Genomic DNA, 17,915 nt, shown 5'->3' with positions numbered 1-17,915 from the left:
TCCTTTTCCTTTCCTAAGGGCCTGAGTCTCCAGGGTATTTTTCCAGTCAGTATCTGTCCTTGCCAGGAGAAAATAGCTCCTTTCCCTCATCCAAAAAGAAAAAAAAGTAGAAGAAAAGAAAAAAATCCCATAGTTTGGCTGCTTCTTAGCAATCCTTTCTCCCTTTGAAGAGGGATGTGGAAAGAAAATTCCCTTCAGGCTGATTTGGCTGAGGCTGGAGGGCACTGCAGGAACCGGCCCCGGGCAGCTATCAGAGAGCAAAGTCAAACACCAGGACACAGAGACACCCCTGCCCAGGGAGAAGGGGAAAGAGACTTCCTGAGGCCCTGTAGTGACTGCCTAGCTGTGCGTTGCGGCAGGCACACGGTCATCGGCCTGGGCAGCTGGCATCTGAAGGCAGCCGGGGCCAGTTCAGACACAGGGGGGCGAGGGCGGTTTATTAGAACAGGAGCCCTGATGGCCCAGCGAAGCATGTGCTTTGCTGGAATCGAAGCTCTTGCTGAGAAATGCTGCTTCCTGGGTCCTCCTGGACTGAGGCTAACACGTGGACCTGTCTGGGGGAGCAGAGGCAGACCCCGGAAGCAGGTCCGCAGCCTCGCCTCACTGTGAGCTGTCATTGCCAGGTGGGCCCTGAGAGACGGCAGAGCTCCGCCCTCCCTCGCCAGCTCCACCCGCCCCAGCTGTTGGAACAATCTCAGTTCCCGCTTTCCAGATGTTTACTGGCTGCCTGAACTACACTGGTTGCTTTACACGCCAAAGGTCGCCCTCCCGCATGCTCACTCTGCCTCCTGCGGTAGGTCCCGCGGGGCCACTTTGTGGATGTGTCTGAGACTGTTCCTTGGCCAATGTGAGGTGAGACTGGAACGGGACCCCTGAGCCTGAGGGGACGCAGGCTGGGGAAGCTGCTCTCCTCTCTCGCACCCACCGCCAGCCTTTTGCATTCATGATAGGTCGGGTTACAAAAGTTCCTTGGTTAAGCCGGTTGTTTGTCACTCTGAGCACATTTCCCCATAGAAACAATGTTATGTTGAGGTTGGGTTCCTAGGCTAGCCCACAAGGGCCAATTAACCCCTTAGGTACCCCAAAATACAAAGTCTAGCTTTGGAGACAGCTGGGTGGAGCAGCAGGAGCTCTTGTTAGAAGTCAGAAAGGCCTGGGTTCAAGCCTCTGTTCAGTCATTTACTTGCTATGTGGCCTTGAACAAGTCATTTAGTCTTTGTCTCTTAGTTTATTCATCTTTGAATGGGGATAATCTTACCTATCTTGCAGGGGTTGTTGTTGGGAATATTAATTAGGAATATTATATGGGTCATAAGATACACCCTCAAATAAAGGCTCCAATAGAACTCCCCATTACCATGTATAAAACTGGCTTTGTGGCCTCATGGATTCTGAGTTCCAACTTGAAAGAGAGGCAGCACATCTTTCCCACTGAATTTGGATTGGGGATCTTTGCTTTCCTTAACTCCCTGTGAAAGAAACATGGATATTCTTCAATCCTAAAGTCCCTGGTGGTGAGCCTGAAGTCTGGGCTGGAGTGCGTATTAGGATGGGACTGGAGATGCCAAGGCAAAGTGAGAAGTAGCACACGTGGGAAAGGTAGCAGAGGGCACACATTTAAGCACGCATCATATGTCTTTCTTTTACAACCATAAAACTCCAAGATAGTCTGGTTGTTTCCTCCTAAGTTTCCTGTGCCTTCCACACCATCAATCAGTTAGATGCCTCCTGTCTAGAATTAAGTCCAGAGTAAGTAGTTCTCTCCGTTTTTCCTACCTTTCAAGTCATGAAACTGTTAGCAAGGCAAGTTAAAAATTCATTAGATGGGGCAGATGCTTGGATAAATATCCCCTTCCCTTCCCTATTCCATCTTCTTCCTGTGCCAGTTTTAAAAACCTTAAATAGGAAAGCATCAGCCATAGCCTCGTTCTGCCTGAGAAGACTGTAGTATACACTGCCAGCAAAATCCTTTCTACTTCATCCTTTTGAAAATCTCATCCATATGCTCTCTACTTTGCTTCCACTCTGACGTTTGCGACTTCTTATACTTGTGTATACATTCCCACCACCCATTGCAGTGACTGCAATTTATGTGAACCTGTCATCCCCACCTGGCACAGTGTGGCTGTGGGTTCTACCCACCACATCTCTGTCTGCTCTCGTAGGTCATCACGGGCCATGCGTGTCTCCCCTAATGAGCACGACTCACCCAGTTTGCCCCTCTCACTGTTCAGTTGGCAAACTTGTCCCAGCCGCAGGTGTGGCCCCCGTGGCCCCCCTGCCAGCTCCTTTAGGAGAACTGCTTGGCACCACTCTGGCCACACCTCTTATTTCTAGCTTGCACCTGCTGCCCTTCCGTGGGCTGTGATTTTAGAGTTTCATTTGAACACTCTACTTTATCCCCCTTAAATCTCATTTTAAAGCTCTCCCATTTGGTCTTCAAGTCTCTGGCCAAAAATATTCCTCTTGGTTTATGTGATAAGCTCCTGATTCCTTGCCAGGGGCCTCTCATTCCAGCACTGAAATTCATGGTCCAGAAGAACAGTCATTCTCAGATCAGCTACAGAGCTGCTTTGTGTTCCACATATGTGCCTGTTTCTTCTAAAATTATGACTCATGGCTGAGGAAGAGACCAAAGCATTGCCTTGGCCCCATGTCCCTTAGCTTCCTACTTAAGACATCAAGAGTCACTAGAGATACTAGCCAGGATTCTTCCAGATGTGTCATTTGCCCCCATGCCCATAGGCAGATAGGAGAAATAGCCTGTAAGCTGTATGTGCATGTGCATTCCTTTGTGTCTCTAATGCAGGCATTTTCAACAATGTGAATTCTGTAAAATATTGGTCTCAAAGATGCTCTGGGATGGGGAGATTCTGTGGTCAGGTAAATTTGGGAAACTAAATACTTTATCCTGCTTTTATGTAGTCTCACTAGGTTGGAATCTATATTAAAAGCTCTACAATATTATACAGAAAAGAATTATGTTTAACTTGGAATCTTTCAAGTATATTTGATGATTGACTCTCCCTCTCTCATCTTTAACATCCAGTGTAATGCACTTAACCAATGCTACTTACTTTAATACATCCTAGAAGAAGACAATCTGGGTAGCTGCCTCTGCAGGGTCATGAGGAGCTGAATTTCATGATAAGTCTGTTAGCTGTTCTGTTCTCCCTGTTCCAGAAGGTCCAGATCTAGCCTCCTTGGGCAGAGCCTCACACTTTTAATTTTTTCCCAAACAGGGATTGGACATTCCCTCTTTATTTCCAGGTTATATCTATTTATTAATCAGATTCTGACTTTGTTTTATGTTCTCTTTGACCTCCTGAGTCCTTTTTCTTCCTGGGTTATTTCTTTTTATGACATCTAGGAACCCTTTATCGTTGCAAATACACTGGCCTTTTAAATTTTCCTCAAGCCCATTCATTATTCCCTTTGGTAGAAGACCAATTCACATTCATAAGACCAATAATTTGCAAGAAAAATAAATAACTGCCCCTCCCCCCCATCACATCCCTAAGGTTATATTTCCTGGGCATCAACTTGGAGGTCCAAGGATCTTATGGGCCCTGGAAATGTGTTTATTTGGCCTTTACAGTGGTTTTTAAAATTGGAAAATTTTACAGATACACCTGGAGCCCAGCTTCTCTTGAGACATCAGATCTATTAATACTAGGTTTCTTTCCAACCTGGCAACAATAGGCTGGAACTGAGTACTGGCTGCTCCCTTTACACAGGGCACATGCTAGAGTCCACACCACTCCCGAGAGCCTCATGTCTACTCACTTCTCTCATTTACATTAACTCCTGGCCTCTGCAGGGAGTTGTATTTGTGACCTCTCATATAGACCTCTGTAGTTGTTCTCTGGTAATTTTCCTGGAAGCTACCCCAAAAGTGTCTCTCCTACTTCTTTCCCAGTTGGATCCTTCCTATCCAAGCTGCTGCCTTCTTTGGTCATGAGTCCTAGGATGTATCTGATTTCAAGGGCTGACCAGCTGCAGTAGGGTAAGAGCTGAAGCTGTTGGCATTTGCAAAGATCATGTGCACAGAAATGAAATGTCATCCAAATCCACCTCTTCTGGGGAAAAATATTTTCAGTTGTTCTGTGTTTATAAGTTAAGGTACAACCTGGTAGGTATATAAACTATTTTACAATCATGGAACACTGAGAAATGAACTTGTCTTTTAACTACTGGAAAAGTAGCCTAATCTCACATTTACCTTACCCCTGAACTTACCACTTTGTACAAACGATTATTATTATGAATTTTAAGATTACACCTTCAAGTCTTAATTATTAAGGGACAAATTTTTTAGTTAGTAGATCATTCAGTCTTTCAAATCTCTTCTTCTTTTCTAACCCATTGACTTGTTGTTGTCATTTCAGTTTTCTTTAGTGCACTTATTACCAGTTGCAGGGGTGAGGGTGGAGAGAGATTATAAATACAAATCATGCACCAGGCCATCAGCCCAAATCAGAGGGTATCTGTTGTGTTATCTTCACCCTAACACTGCACATATCCGCAGGAACCCTGATTATGAGCAGCTGCCATTCCTCTCCCTGCCCAAGTTCAGGGACAAGGTGGTATGGAAGAGAAAAGGGAGAACCTAACTAATTAGAACACTCTGTGCTGCCAGCTCCAATGAAAGTTTCACCAAGATTAACCTTTTGGGATTTTAATTTATCCAGGACTTTCCTACCACCTCTTTCCCTCCCACCTGTGGTAACCTGAAGCTGGAGATTACGGGCACACTTTCTGCTCATCGAGTTCAAAGGCAAGATAGGGTACTTGGCTTGATTGACACTTTGGAATGCTCTCCAAAATGCCCACTTTCAAGATTAAAGGGACTCTCCATTCAACAGAATAGAAAACATCTTAGACCGTAAGGAATTTCAATCTAAGTGTAGGTTCAGTAAACATGAATATTCAGTGACTACCTAAGTCCCTGAGGCCTTGGTAATTTGAGGGTTTAAGTGCATTCTTGGAATGAGGAGAGCCCCACTCCCACTGAAGAGCATTAGAAGATTGGGAAAATGCCTTCTTAGTAAAATGTGAAGTGGTAAGCACCACCCTGCCCCCTCCCCCAATTTAAATACTCCTACAATCTTCAAAGTAGAGGTCTATAATCTTCAAAGTTGAGATGTGATGATTCCCCCTTAAAAGGTATTTTATAGAGGGGATGCTTATACTGGGAAGGGTGTTGAAATCTAAAGTCCTATCCAAAACTGAGATTCTATAAGTTATTATTAAATAGGAATGATAACATCATCCATTTAAATTAAATATTCTACAATGTATTCTCATATATATTGCTGCATGTTCTCTTTACAGATCCCTGTAGTAATCAATAGCATCATACCAGTACCTGAAAAACTTCAAATCCATTTATTTATTTGCTCTAATTCTCATGGGCACCTTGTGAGATACTCGTAATTTCCATTTTACACACTAGGACATTAAGAATCAGAGAAGTGAGTAACTGTTCCAATGGCACACAGTAAGTAAGAGGCAGAGTGGGGGCTGAAACTCAGCTCTTCCGCTATTTAATGCAATGAGATGCAGCGATTCATCTCTACCTTTCACATTGGGGTGACATGATCTGACATAGCAGTCTTGTAAAGCCATTTGCCCAGGGTTTCTTGAGAGATAATTTACTTATGTCATTGAAGACAGTTGCTGCATTTCGTGATAAATACAGCAAAAGGCTGCTTTCACGATTTGATTTCCTTTGGCCAAATATTACAGTAAGTGTATTAATTTTCATTTTAGTAAATATTGATTTAAATAAGGAACTAATTACTTGAATCTTTTTTGAGGACATCTATTACCTTTTCAACTTGTTTTCCAATTTCTTCTTCTTTATTTTATTTTTTTTTAAATTGAGAAGAGGTCTCACCACATCACCCAGGCTAGTCTAGAATTCCTGGGCTCAAGTGATTCTCCCACCTCAGCCTCTTGAGTAGCTGGGACTACATGCATGTGCGACCATGCCTGGCTCAATTTCTTAACAAAAAAGTGTGCATATGCTAATCATATCAGCCCTAAGTATAAATAAGGACTCTGTTGTATCACAAAAATAGCCTTATCAAAAAGACAGTAACTGTCCAAAGTTCTAATTAGTAAAGTATAATAGAAGGCTAATCAACTTTGACATTCCTTTCTCTGCATCTAAAAACAAACAAAAAAGACATGTTAAACTAAGTTCAAAAGCCACCTAAGTTGACTTCTGCATGAGTACATCTGCAATTGTAGTGGTGAGGAAGAGAGAATGACACATGAATTTTTTTCCAATATGCATTTCTACTTTTACAACAAAATAGCACACTTTAAAGTTCAGGGTTTGTAAGAAAGCTTTGTGGTTGGTTTCCTCAGTTTTTTTCTGCCCTGACTTATGCCAAGTCTCCCAGATTTGTTCCCCTCATCTATCTCCTGATATCCCTTCTTTCTGTCTTCTCCTGGGGGTTACCTCTTTGTGTTCCCGGGGTCTCTGTCTGACTTAACACCTTGTACTATTTTAACATTTAGGCAAGGTTCAGTTTTTAAGGTCCCAGTGTTTCTAGGAGCCCTGAAATATTTGCTCTGGAAATACTTTGAAAGGTAAGTCATTCCTTCATTAATCTATTCAAAAAATGTTTATTGATGTAATACTCTCACTGTCCACTCACCTACCTATAGCACAAAGCACAAACTCCTGTGCAGACCGCCAAGATCTAGCTGTGGTTGCCCCACCTGCCTCTCCACCTCACCTTGGAGCCTCTTGCCTGTCCCGTCCTGTCCAGTGTCCTCTCACACTTCTGCCTTTTGCCCAGACTGCTTCCCTCCTCCTACCATGCCCCAGATTCCTTCTCTCTTTGGTGAATTCTCAAATGTTGCCTTCTTTCTGAAGTCTGATCCCACTTTCCCAGCTAGGTATTCTCACAACACCCTCATTATTTATGCCTCCTTGCTAAAACAAAGCTACCATATTATATTGTATTTCCTCCTTGAGTGAAGGTTTGGGGGAGGCTTGATGTTATGGGTTGAATTGTGTCCCCTGCCCTCCCATAAAAGATATATTGAAGTCCTAACTCTCTGTGCCTGTGGATGTGACCTTACTTGGAAATGTAACCTGAGTAATCAAGTTAAGAGGAGGTTATACTGGATTAGGGTGGGTCCAAGCCAATGACTCGTGTCCTTATAAGAAGATGGAAATTTGGACAGACAGACCCAGGGGCATATAGGGAGAATGCCATGTGGTGACAAAGGCCAAGATTGGAGTGATACATCCCCAAGCTCGGGAATGCCAAGGATTGCTGGCAACCATGAGAAGCAAGGAGAGCGGCAGGAACTCATTCTCTCTCGGAGCTTGGGGAGGGAACCAACCCTGCTGGCACCTTTCAGTCTGTGGCCTTTAGAACTGTGAGAGAATAAATCTCTCTTTTTCTAAACCACCCAGTTGTGCTAATTTGTTACGGCAGCCCTAGGACACCGACACAGTTGGTAATATGTGTCTGTATGTGTTCATCTTCCCCGCTAGACCCATGGCCTGCTCAGAAGTAGGGGCAGCAATCTTTTGCCAACACAAAATAGATGCTCCACACATTTTGGCTGAAGGAACATGCTCAGCATCACCCTCCTGGTTTTAGTTCAGTGGGTCCCCAGGAGGGTCAGACTCTTCTCTGAATGGGAAAGCTTATGAATGAGCTGGAGACATATTGTTAGCACCCAAACAATAAATTACAAAAGACAAAGAGGACAAATTGAACAGGGAGAAAATGTGTCAAGAACCCTGTAGATGGATTCTAAGAGGAAGTGGAGTACAAATGTGGAGGCAAGGGCTGGAGTTGGTTAGGGAGGTTGGCTCAGCACATTTTGAAACAAATGATGATGAGGCCACAGGAAGAGAGATCATGCTAAGCTGAGGACTAATGGCATGGGACTAATAACAGGCACATGAGGAAAGTAAGAGCAATGGAGCAAGCAGATAAGAAGGTGGGACTGGGTTTGAGGAGGATGCTGTGGAGAGCCCAGAATGCAAAGCAAGGGGCTTACATCCTATGTCTTGTGACATGGGCATGGCTATAGCTTCTCCTGTGGCAGCAACAGGAGAAAAAAACGTGTCTCAGGAAGACTGATGGGCAGCTCCGGGAGGGTGGGCCTGAGTGGGAAGGGCATCGAGATGGGCCAGGGTGGCTGAGGAAGGGACAGCTTGGGGACCAACTGGGGACTGAGGGGCACAGGAGGTAAGAGGTCTCTCAGGGGACAGCCCTGTCAGCTGTGGAGTGGCGGGCAGAGGGTCCCCCTTTAGTGGGGGATCTCGTACTGAGTGCATCCTGGGCTCAGAAGAATTGAGGTGGTTGCTGTCCCAGATGAGTGGAACTTTATGTTTCTGGAAACCTTTTGCAAGGGATTCCACAACTCTCAATAACTCATTTCAGCTTTTAGTATGTCTCCAGGCTGGAAGAGTCCTCCTCCCATCCAAAATGGCAAATCCTCACATCGAAAGCACATTTTTTCCCCTCTCATTCTTTCCTGAGCTGAGATGAAGGATAAGGGGGTGCGGTCACTATTTCCTGCTGTGAATCCTTCACACGCTTGGGCCCATTCCCAACACATTCTCTGTTTCTCTCCAGGAAAAATGGTTTTCGTTTATTTATGGTTATCTCATGGGCCCTTTAATCATCTCTGGGGCTCTTCTCTTGTCTCTTTCTTGGGTGCTTCTTTGGTCATGGGGCACTGAACTGGGCACATGGAGAGGCAGGGAAGTACAGTGGGAGGAGTGGAGGCTGTCAAGTCAGAAGGGGGATTCAAATGGCAGCTTCCCTACTAACTAGTGTGGACTTGAGCAAGTTGCATAATTTCCCCGAGCCTCAATTTTCTCATTTGTAAAATGGTTCAATAAGACTTATACTTGGTGAGTTGTGCCAATTAAAAATAATGTGCATGAGATTCTTGAAAGCTCTCAATAAATGATGGCTACTACTGCTGGTATGGGTTGGAGCAGGACTGATTACATTGGGACTACCAACCTTCTAAACACTTTAGTAAACAGCCTCATAGTCATTCATGCTTAAGAAACTATGTCACTGCCCAGTTCAGATGGCAACTTTTGCTAACTCTGATGGTCAAATGAAACACAAACTGGTTCTGTTGGGATACAGCAAAACTAGGTACAGGGCCCAGAACTGTGCTGAGAGGATAAAATCTTTTTTGTTTACCCTCCACAATAGTAGAGTTGCATAACATATGAAATATTAATAGTTGTTGCAATTGCAAAGGAACTTGGGTAATGATATCTTTAAAACTCTCATATTGACTAAACCAAATCATTGGGATTTTTTAATAGGAAAAGACTAATATAACTCTTACTATAGATAAACTCATTCCAATCAGCTCTTTTCTATCATCTTCCTTTCATAACCTATAAATGCAACTGTGTTAATATTTTAAACTGGTATATACAGTGTGATCTCAAGTAAATAAAATTGTGCAACGAAAGTGCTGAAAGAAAATATACTGACAGTGTTTGATAGTGCTGACAGTGTTTATTTCTTGCTCGAGGGGGTGCAATATGATTTATTTTTCTACAATGAGCCTGGATGACTTGTATAAAGAAAAATTACTTAAAAATAGTACATTTAACTCTTATAAAAACATATTATCACAAATATTTTAAGATATGTATAGCAAGTTAATTGCTATAATGCACCAAAATGGCAATATTGTGTTTCTGCATGATGGGGCTATGAGTGATTGGTTTTTTTTTCTTGAACTTTTCTGAACATTCTAAATTATTTATAATGATATTGAAATGTACTAGGTAATAATAATATATGATAATATAATAAGTGCATTGATATTTTATTGAAAAAAACCTTTATCAAGATAAATGAAGAGAAAAAGATGCCATATATTTCTACACTGATGACTCATACCTTATGACAAACAGGTATTTATCTGTCCATCTTAGAGAATCACCAAATTTCAGAGTTCTAAGGGCTTCTGAGTCATCTAACATGACTATTATCTGATGTAGGATCTCTCTTTGTAATAATAAGAATATTAAGAACAATAATAATAGCTACCATTGATGTGCTAGGCTCTGTAACAAATGCATTGTTTCATTGGATCCTCAAAATGATCCTATGAGGTAAGGTACTCGTGATAAGCAGAATAATGTCCTGAAGGTATCAGCGTTCTAATCCCCAGAACCTGAATATGTTAGGTTACACAGCAAAGGGGAATTAAGGTTGCAGATGGCATTAAAGTTGCCAGTCAACTGATCTTGAGATGGGGAGATGACCCTGGATTGGGTCCCAGTGTAACTACAGGGTCCATATAAGTGGAACAGGGAGACAGAAGAAAGACTGTCAGAGGGACAAGATGTGAGAAAGACTTGACTGGCCATTGCTGGCTTTAAAGATGGAAGGGGGCCAGGAGCCAAGGAATGGGCACAGCCTCTTTTGGAAAAGGCAAGGAAATAGCTTTTCCCCTGGAGCTTCCAGAAAGGAACGCTGCCCTGACGACACCTTGATTTCAGCCCAGTGACAGCTATTTCAGTCTTCTGACACCCAGAAATATAACGTAACAGTGTTGTTTTAAGCCACTAAGTTTGTGGTAGTTTGTGACAGCAACTACGGGCAACTCATGTAATATTATACTCCCATTTTACAGGTGCGCAGACTGAGGTTTAGGAAGAATAACTTGGTCAAGATCACACAGAAGTGATTAGTGAGAAGTCCAGTATTTGAATCCAGGTTGTCTGAGAATAGAACCTGTACTCAAGGGCACTTGGCTCCAAAATATTTGTCCAAGATCTGCTTGAACATAAAATGTGAAAACTCACCCCCATCACTAACAGCCCACTGCACTTAGGATGGCTCTAACTTGTAGAACTGATGTCCTTATTTGGGGCTCAAATGGGTCTTTCCAGTCCATCTTTTCTTTATCATTCAAAATAACCCAATTCATGCTTTATATTATAATAAAATCCTTTGAAATATTTGAGGCCAATAATTCCTTCTCCCTAAGTCTTCTCTTCTTTGGGTGAAACAATCCCAGATTCTGCCTTTCCTCATGAGACATGGTTTAAAGTTCCAGCACCTTCTCGACCTCTCACTTCTGAAAAGCACACAGGCTGTCAACATCCACTTAAGGATCCAGCCAGTTCCTACCTGACTTTGAATTTGTGTACTTTGATTTTCTTCCATAAGGTTATCACGCTAACCTCAATCCTTCTGAAGTTGATTACATACTATATCTTGAGCTCTTTGATGGAAATATTTCTAGAAATCAAACAGTCAATAAATACTGATAACTTTTGAATTATCAAAGTCTTGAAAACCTTGCTCTCAAGTTCCTTCTGATATTATCACAAGCCGATTCTACTCTTTGTTGATATGAATAATTCCTCTCCCATTCTAGCTTGGCAGGGCTAGGAAAAAAACGTCCTGTTAAGCTACAGTCAGGAACTGTTCTGACAAACTGGCAACTTTGTAGGGAGGCTTGAGGCCCTGTAGGCTGCTCCTGTGCAGCAGTCTGAGAAATTTTGCTGTCTGTTCCCCTGTGGACAGGGGAGCCAGGAGAAAAAAGAAGAAAATGTTAAGAATCAATGTGATTCATCATATTATTTAAAATGTTGTCAATGCTAGGGCAGAGAGAACTGCATACAAATATTAATAACAGCCAAGAAAAATCTTTGATTATCTACTACTTTAGATGATCTATGTGGCTGCCCTCTCGTTTCAACAAAAAATCAAGAGCTGACTATACACAAATAATCCAACCAGAAAACCCCCCTGGACTTCTGCGGTTGCATAATGATAGGTACCTGGTAAAAAAAAAAAAAAAGCACATGAATCCATATTTTATTCATTTTGCTTTCTGTATCTCTCCCCAGGAGGGATGGGGAGGATGGGGGACAAAACATTTTTGTGGGCTAGTATATAAACATTTAAGTAATAAGTAAGTTGCTCTTTCAGAATTGACTTGAACAGTCAATAGTACTTGAACACGAAGCATTTCCTTTATAAATACCTACAGGAATAAGAATAAAAATAAAAAATTCCACAATGAATTTCACTGAGGGCTTTTCCTGAACCCCAAATACTTGAAAAGTAGTTTGATATGTTGAGGGAAGCAGGTGCAGAGAGTTTGGACCTCTGGTTACCTAGGGCAGGTCTCTTTTGGGTGCTGTGTATTAGATAAGGAGAGGTAGAGCCCAATTCCAAGCATAGATGAAGACTTTAATGGTGAGGATTTTTAACCCTGTTCTATTTGCTGCTGTTGAACCTGTATGTTTTGGGAAAACCAAACATCTGGGTTGTTGGGCTACCTCACAGGGCTCTTGGAAAGAATGACGTAGAATAGTTTCATTTTTGGATAAAAGAAGAAAATCTTATGTAAGTGGCAATATATACTATGCTTGTGACTGCAGAACATGTCACAGGTACTTCAGAGGAGGCCCTTTTATTTTCAGCTTTGCTGGTTTCTACCATCAATGTCTCTGTCTAAGGCTAGGATGGAGGAGAGGTGCATGGTGGGTGAGGGGAGAGTGAGTCTCAGTGAGGGAAGGGTAGTCACATCCTTGGCATCTGACCCTTACTTATTCCTGCCCTGTTCTTCCTGATACCATTTCAGCGGAGGTCTGTGATCCCCTCGCCTCTACACGGCTAGCCCAGACTTGGCATTTGGACTTAGAATCTCTGGTATTCAGATCCCCAACTTCTGTTCCTTGGGCCTCCATGGAGCCAGTGGAGGGAACTTCTATGAGTTCCAGGCCTGTAGAACCCAACCTAACTTAATGGGTGCTGTCTTCCCATCACCAAGAGAAGGGTTTGCATAGATTTGATGTACCACTGCTGGGGTCTCCTTCAACTTTTAGTCCTTCATACTTTTTAGTTTAAGGACCATGTCAATAGAGCAAAGATCCTATGATAACTGAATCCCACTTGCTGCCCCATCAAAAAAAAATCTTTGTTTTTTAAAAGACATGATCTCCCTCTGTCACTGAGGTTAGAGTGTAGTGGTGCAATCATAGCTCACTGCAACTTTGAACTCCTGGGCTGAAATGATCCTCCTGACTCAGGCTCCTGAGTAGCTGGGACTACAGGTGCATGCCACCATGCCCAACTAATTGGTAAATTTTTTTGTGGAGATGAGATCTCACTATGTTGCCCACGCTGGTCTTGAAATTCTGGCCTCAAGCAATCCTCCTGCCTCAGCCTCCCAAAGTGCTGGGATTACAGGCTGAAGGCACTATGGCTGATCAAAAAAATCTTTGATTCTAAATACTTTATCCTCAATTTAAGATGATGCTTTACTCACTCTTGTCATTCAGTGATATTCAGAAACAAATGCTTATTGAGAACATACTATGTGCCATGAACTTATGTTATATATTACCTCATTAAATACTTATGGCAACCTTGCAAGATTTTCCGGGGAGGAAGCAAAGGATTAAAAAGATTAACTTGCCCAAGGTCACATAGCTGGCAAGTAGCAGAGCCAAGTTTTGGTGCCAACTTGGTCTATACCCTGCTGTCTCTGTCTATAAATATCTATTCAGTGCTTAGTTATTTACAAGATATATTTCCAACCACTTATGGACTCAAGCTACGTTAGGGCTTCTGGGAAACCAGCTACTCCATGGGCCCTGGCTCTAAGAAAGCTAACACTCCAGAGCTTGTTAATTACCCAAGGGCTTTGGGGAAAGGTGGTCAGCTTCAGGGAAGAATGAAGCACTGTCATGGTTCCTTTGAAGAGTCTAACAGGAAATAATGTCTCTAGACTGCTGAGAGACATTTTCAAGTGTGTGATACTCAACAGGTTTGGAACACACATTCCTCAAGTGCTCTGAGTTTCTGACCAACAATGAAAAATTCCAGTTAGACTTTGCTTTCTAGATACTCACTGACAGTGACATTGGAATTAGGTAGCCTTTATGTATAGATTCCACATATGCAAAACCCTTTATAGAGACTTAATCTGGAAACGTCATGGAGGACTGGCTCTTGGATATCGGAAGACTTTGGTGGCATCCTTGGCTCCTCGGTTAGTACTGACTGCTGCCTGTGGGAGGGACTGTTAGTCCCTATCCTTCTCCCCTAGCTGAAACCCTCTTTCCTCCATTCTTTTGCCTCTGTGAGCCCTGGCAACTGTGTCTTCTTTTTATGAATTCCTCTTTCCTTGCCAGGGCCAGCTCATGGGTGTGAGATCTCTGTAGTCACACAGGGCCCCACACTCAGAAGGGCTCTGTGCTTACTTCCAAGCTCTATTGTCACCAGCTTGAAATTCTTAATAATTTTTGAATAAGGGGCCCCACACTAATTTACACTGGGCCACAAAAATCATGTAGTCAGTCCTGCTCCCTTCTGTGGACATTGAAATAGGGAGAAGGTGCATACCATACAAGGCAGGAGTGGGTGGTGTACCTGTTTTCCTCTTCTTTGGAACTCAGCAGGCATTTTCCCATAGAGACAATCCATAAAGATGGATAAAGCCAATGATAGTTCCTTACCCCTTAGCCTCAGTTTTTCATCTCTAGAATGGGGTCAGCAGCACTTACCCTTGCATGTTATTGGGAGCACTGAGTGAGATCATGTATAAAATACCTATCAGAGTGTCTAGTATTAATACTAGGTATTTGTTAAATGAAATCCATGGGAGACAGCAGGTGCAGCAAACAGAGCTTGAACTCTATAGGTAAGAGCTAGGTCAGCACTCAAATCAGCCCCACTGCTTAAAAAAATGCATGACCTTGGTTAGGTGACTTGGTTTTCCCCAGCCTTAGTTCCTCTATCTGTAAATGGGAATGCTGATATTTACCACCCGGCATCTAGTAGGAGCTCAAAAAATGATAACAGTTCTTAGTTTGGTTCCCTTATAACACTATTTCTATACTCAAAACAATCCATTTACAACTTTCTGGATACCATATCATCTACTTAATGTAGCCTCATTGTATGTTAAGGTAATTTTGTAAAAAAACATTTGAGCATTATTTTTCCTTCTTTGCTATACTATGAGTTCCTTGAAGGCAGTTACCATGTCTTATTTGCCCTTTATGGTAGAACTCTTCCTAACACATGTTAGAATCTCAGTTGAATTAATTCTCTCTTCTTTCCTTTATGCCAAAAATGAGATGTCAATTTTCATAACATTCCTAAATTAGCTATGAATAATTAGCCAATCAATGACTAGGCAGTAGAAGGACCCCCAAATAGCCCATCCCTGCCCTTAAAGGCCTTTTATCCTTGCTCATTACACAAGGCTCATACTCCTGCCTTCTTGGGTCTGGTTCCTATTTCATTAAGAAAGCGATTCCATCAGGGAACGTAACTTAGTTCTGTGCAACCAACTATCTCTCCTGGCAACAACCTGTGTAGAGAAGCCACCGGAGAAAGAATTTCCCGAACCCCCCGACAGGTGTGATGCCTCTTAGGATTCAAAGAGGCCTCAGAACTGTGACTTTTAACCATTTGGGGATTATGGAGCCCTTTAAGAACCTTTTGATAGCTACAGACTGTCTCTCCAGAAAAATAAACTCAATATCTTAGTATAATTTCAAAGTTTTCTCAGAACCCCTGAAGCACTTGAACCCCAGGTTAAGAATTCTTGTTAGAATAGCCCAGAAAACTGAATCTGCGATGCACAAGATTCAAGTTTCCTGATAAATTCTAGCCCTGACTAGTCATACTCCTTTGTTGAAAACAAAGTAAAACAAAACAATTACAACTCCCTAGATTTAACCTCAAGGTTATCCCTGAGAGGCCAGACCCATGCAGTAATGGTAAAGGCTTCCAGCCAAGCAGTGACTACTCTTTGAAGAACCTAAGTTCAGCCGAGTAAAATGAAGCCTTGTTTGATAATATCGTTTACATTTCCAAATCCTGGGTATCAAGCTTTCTTCCTATCCCTTGTGGCCCTTCCTAAGTTTAGCTGCTGGTGTAATGGGGTAACCATGGCAACAACCACCTGCCTATTTAAAACCATCTCCAACGCTAAATAAGGAAGCCTGAAGAAAATGGCTGCTTGCCTGCCTCTCAGTGGACAAATTGGGCACTCCTGGGTATTTTAGACACAGGCAGGCAGGCAGGGCAGAAGCAGTATGCACTCAAAGTTAATAGGAAGTGTTCGGTGACCTTGTGAAACAGGTGCTATTTCAATCCTTCTATGTCTTCACTTGTTAGGCAAGCAGATACATTTACATTCAAATCCCTGTGCCTGTCACCCAGACCACACTGCCTTGTCCTCAAGCACATGAACTTAACCCCAAAGAGCAGTCTTCTGAATAGGATCTGGGAAGTGGGAAGGAAAAACAGTTATACTGAACACAGTAAATTTGTTCATACTTTGTGTTGAAATGCACACTACAGTTTTTTCTGATAGATGTACCTTTCTAATTGTATTTAATCATGTGGATGATTGATGTTTGTTCTGTTGATGTAATTCGTTGGTCTGTTTACTGGTTTTTGGACTATGGAGAAATTTCTCCATCCTTCTGCTTCCTTGTTGTCTACAAAGTGCAGAGGTTTTGCTTCTTTCCCATGCCAAGAGACCATACGACTGGCCGTGCGAAATGGCTTTGCTCTTCCCAACCATCCTATACTCTCTCACTTTTTTACATCTTTTTGTGCATTAGGTTCCTTCTCTCTGGGTCATCCTTCTTTTATATCTTCTTTTGGGCATCCCTGATGTTGGAAAATGCTCTATGCCACATTCCACGTCCTTGCTTTGTGTTCCCATCGGTCCCCTCCAGTCATGTTGCTAACACAAAGCATTATGCACATCTGCTTTCCAGCCTGTTTCCACCCCTGGGCTGAGTGCCCTGCACAGGTCTATGCAAAACACCTATAGAACAGTGTCTGGTGTGTAGTATGTCTTCAAAAGATGCTGTGTTGAGTGAATGAATGAATAGACCCCCATGGATTTCACAAGCATGTAGCATCTTAGTGGGCACATGTGCATAAGTATGTGTAAGGGGACTTGTGTGAAAAGAGGACCTTTCAAACCTGCAGAATGGGCGGAAGAGGAGTACTTTATAAAAAAAGTGATTGTGTGTGTGTATGGGAGTGAAAAAGACTGTGAGAGGACAGCCAATTGAACTGGAAGCTTGTGAATGTAGCAGCAGGGGCTGGGAGTGCACCTGTCAGTAGTGAGCAGTGAATGTGCACGGTCTGCGTGTGTGAGGGAGCAAGAACTGCTGATGCGGTGACAGAATGCACCTCCTGGTAGGGGCTGCTCAGCTGCTACCAAATCCCACAGGTCACCCTTCCTGAAGCAGAAGTAGCTTCATTATGTTCAGTTTCTGATCCTTAAACAGACCTTCTTTTTTTGGCTAACCTCCCAGGCTGTAGGATCAGGGCAAAGAGTAGGAATTAAAATGGTGAACTCTTTGGGGGTGCTGGGCTTTAAACGAATGTCTTCAGATAACATTCTAGCCTCTGCTTTAAAGAGAATCCTGTGACCAAATGAAAGTCAATCCCTTCAGGTTCAAAGATCAAGTTCAAATTGTTATCCATCCTCCTCCCCACCTGCCTGAGGTTGGGGGTGGGATGCAGTGGTCATCTTGAAATAGTACAACGAATAGCAAAGAGAAAGAATAAACAGTAACCAATGAGAAGAAAAAGAGAGCAAGCAGGAAGAAGGGAGAAAGGCAATTAAAAATTAGAGGGGTAGCTATACACCAGGTACAACTCAGTTCTGGCAAATTCTCTCCTGCAAGCAAGAAGGATTTGGTTTCATTTGCAAACGATCTGGTTTTCTTTCTTTTTTTTTTTTTTTGAGACAGAGTCTCGCTTGTTGCCCAGGCTATAGTGAGTGCCGTGGCGTCAGCCTAGCTCACAGCAACCTCAAACTCCTGGGCTCAAGTAATCCTTCTGCCTCAGCCTCCCGAGTAGCTGGGACTACAGGCATGTGCCACCATGCCTGGC

The 17,915-nt window shown here is 42.8% G+C and overlaps 1 protein-coding gene and 1 long non-coding RNA gene across 7 annotated transcripts in view; one reads left to right on the top strand and one right to left on the bottom strand.

Annotated features, from left to right (window-relative positions):
• Window positions 1–17,915, bottom strand: part of DGKG (diacylglycerol kinase gamma) — a 197,373-nt gene that overhangs the window by 75,660 nt on the left and 103,798 nt on the right. The window lies entirely within an intron of this gene.
• The window catches only part of LOC105885067 (uncharacterized), a 119,518-nt gene that overhangs the window by 80,760 nt on the left and 20,843 nt on the right, over window positions 1–17,915 (top strand). The gene's annotated exons all lie outside the window — the stretch shown is intronic.

The sequence above is a fragment of the Microcebus murinus genome, chromosome 1 (assembly GCF_040939455.1).
Source record: "Microcebus murinus isolate Inina chromosome 1, M.murinus_Inina_mat1.0, whole genome shotgun sequence".
Lineage (NCBI taxonomy): Eukaryota > Metazoa > Chordata > Mammalia > Primates > Cheirogaleidae > Microcebus > Microcebus murinus.
The sequence above is the reverse complement of the archived record's forward strand: the minus strand, read 5'-3'. Positions and strand labels throughout refer to the sequence as shown.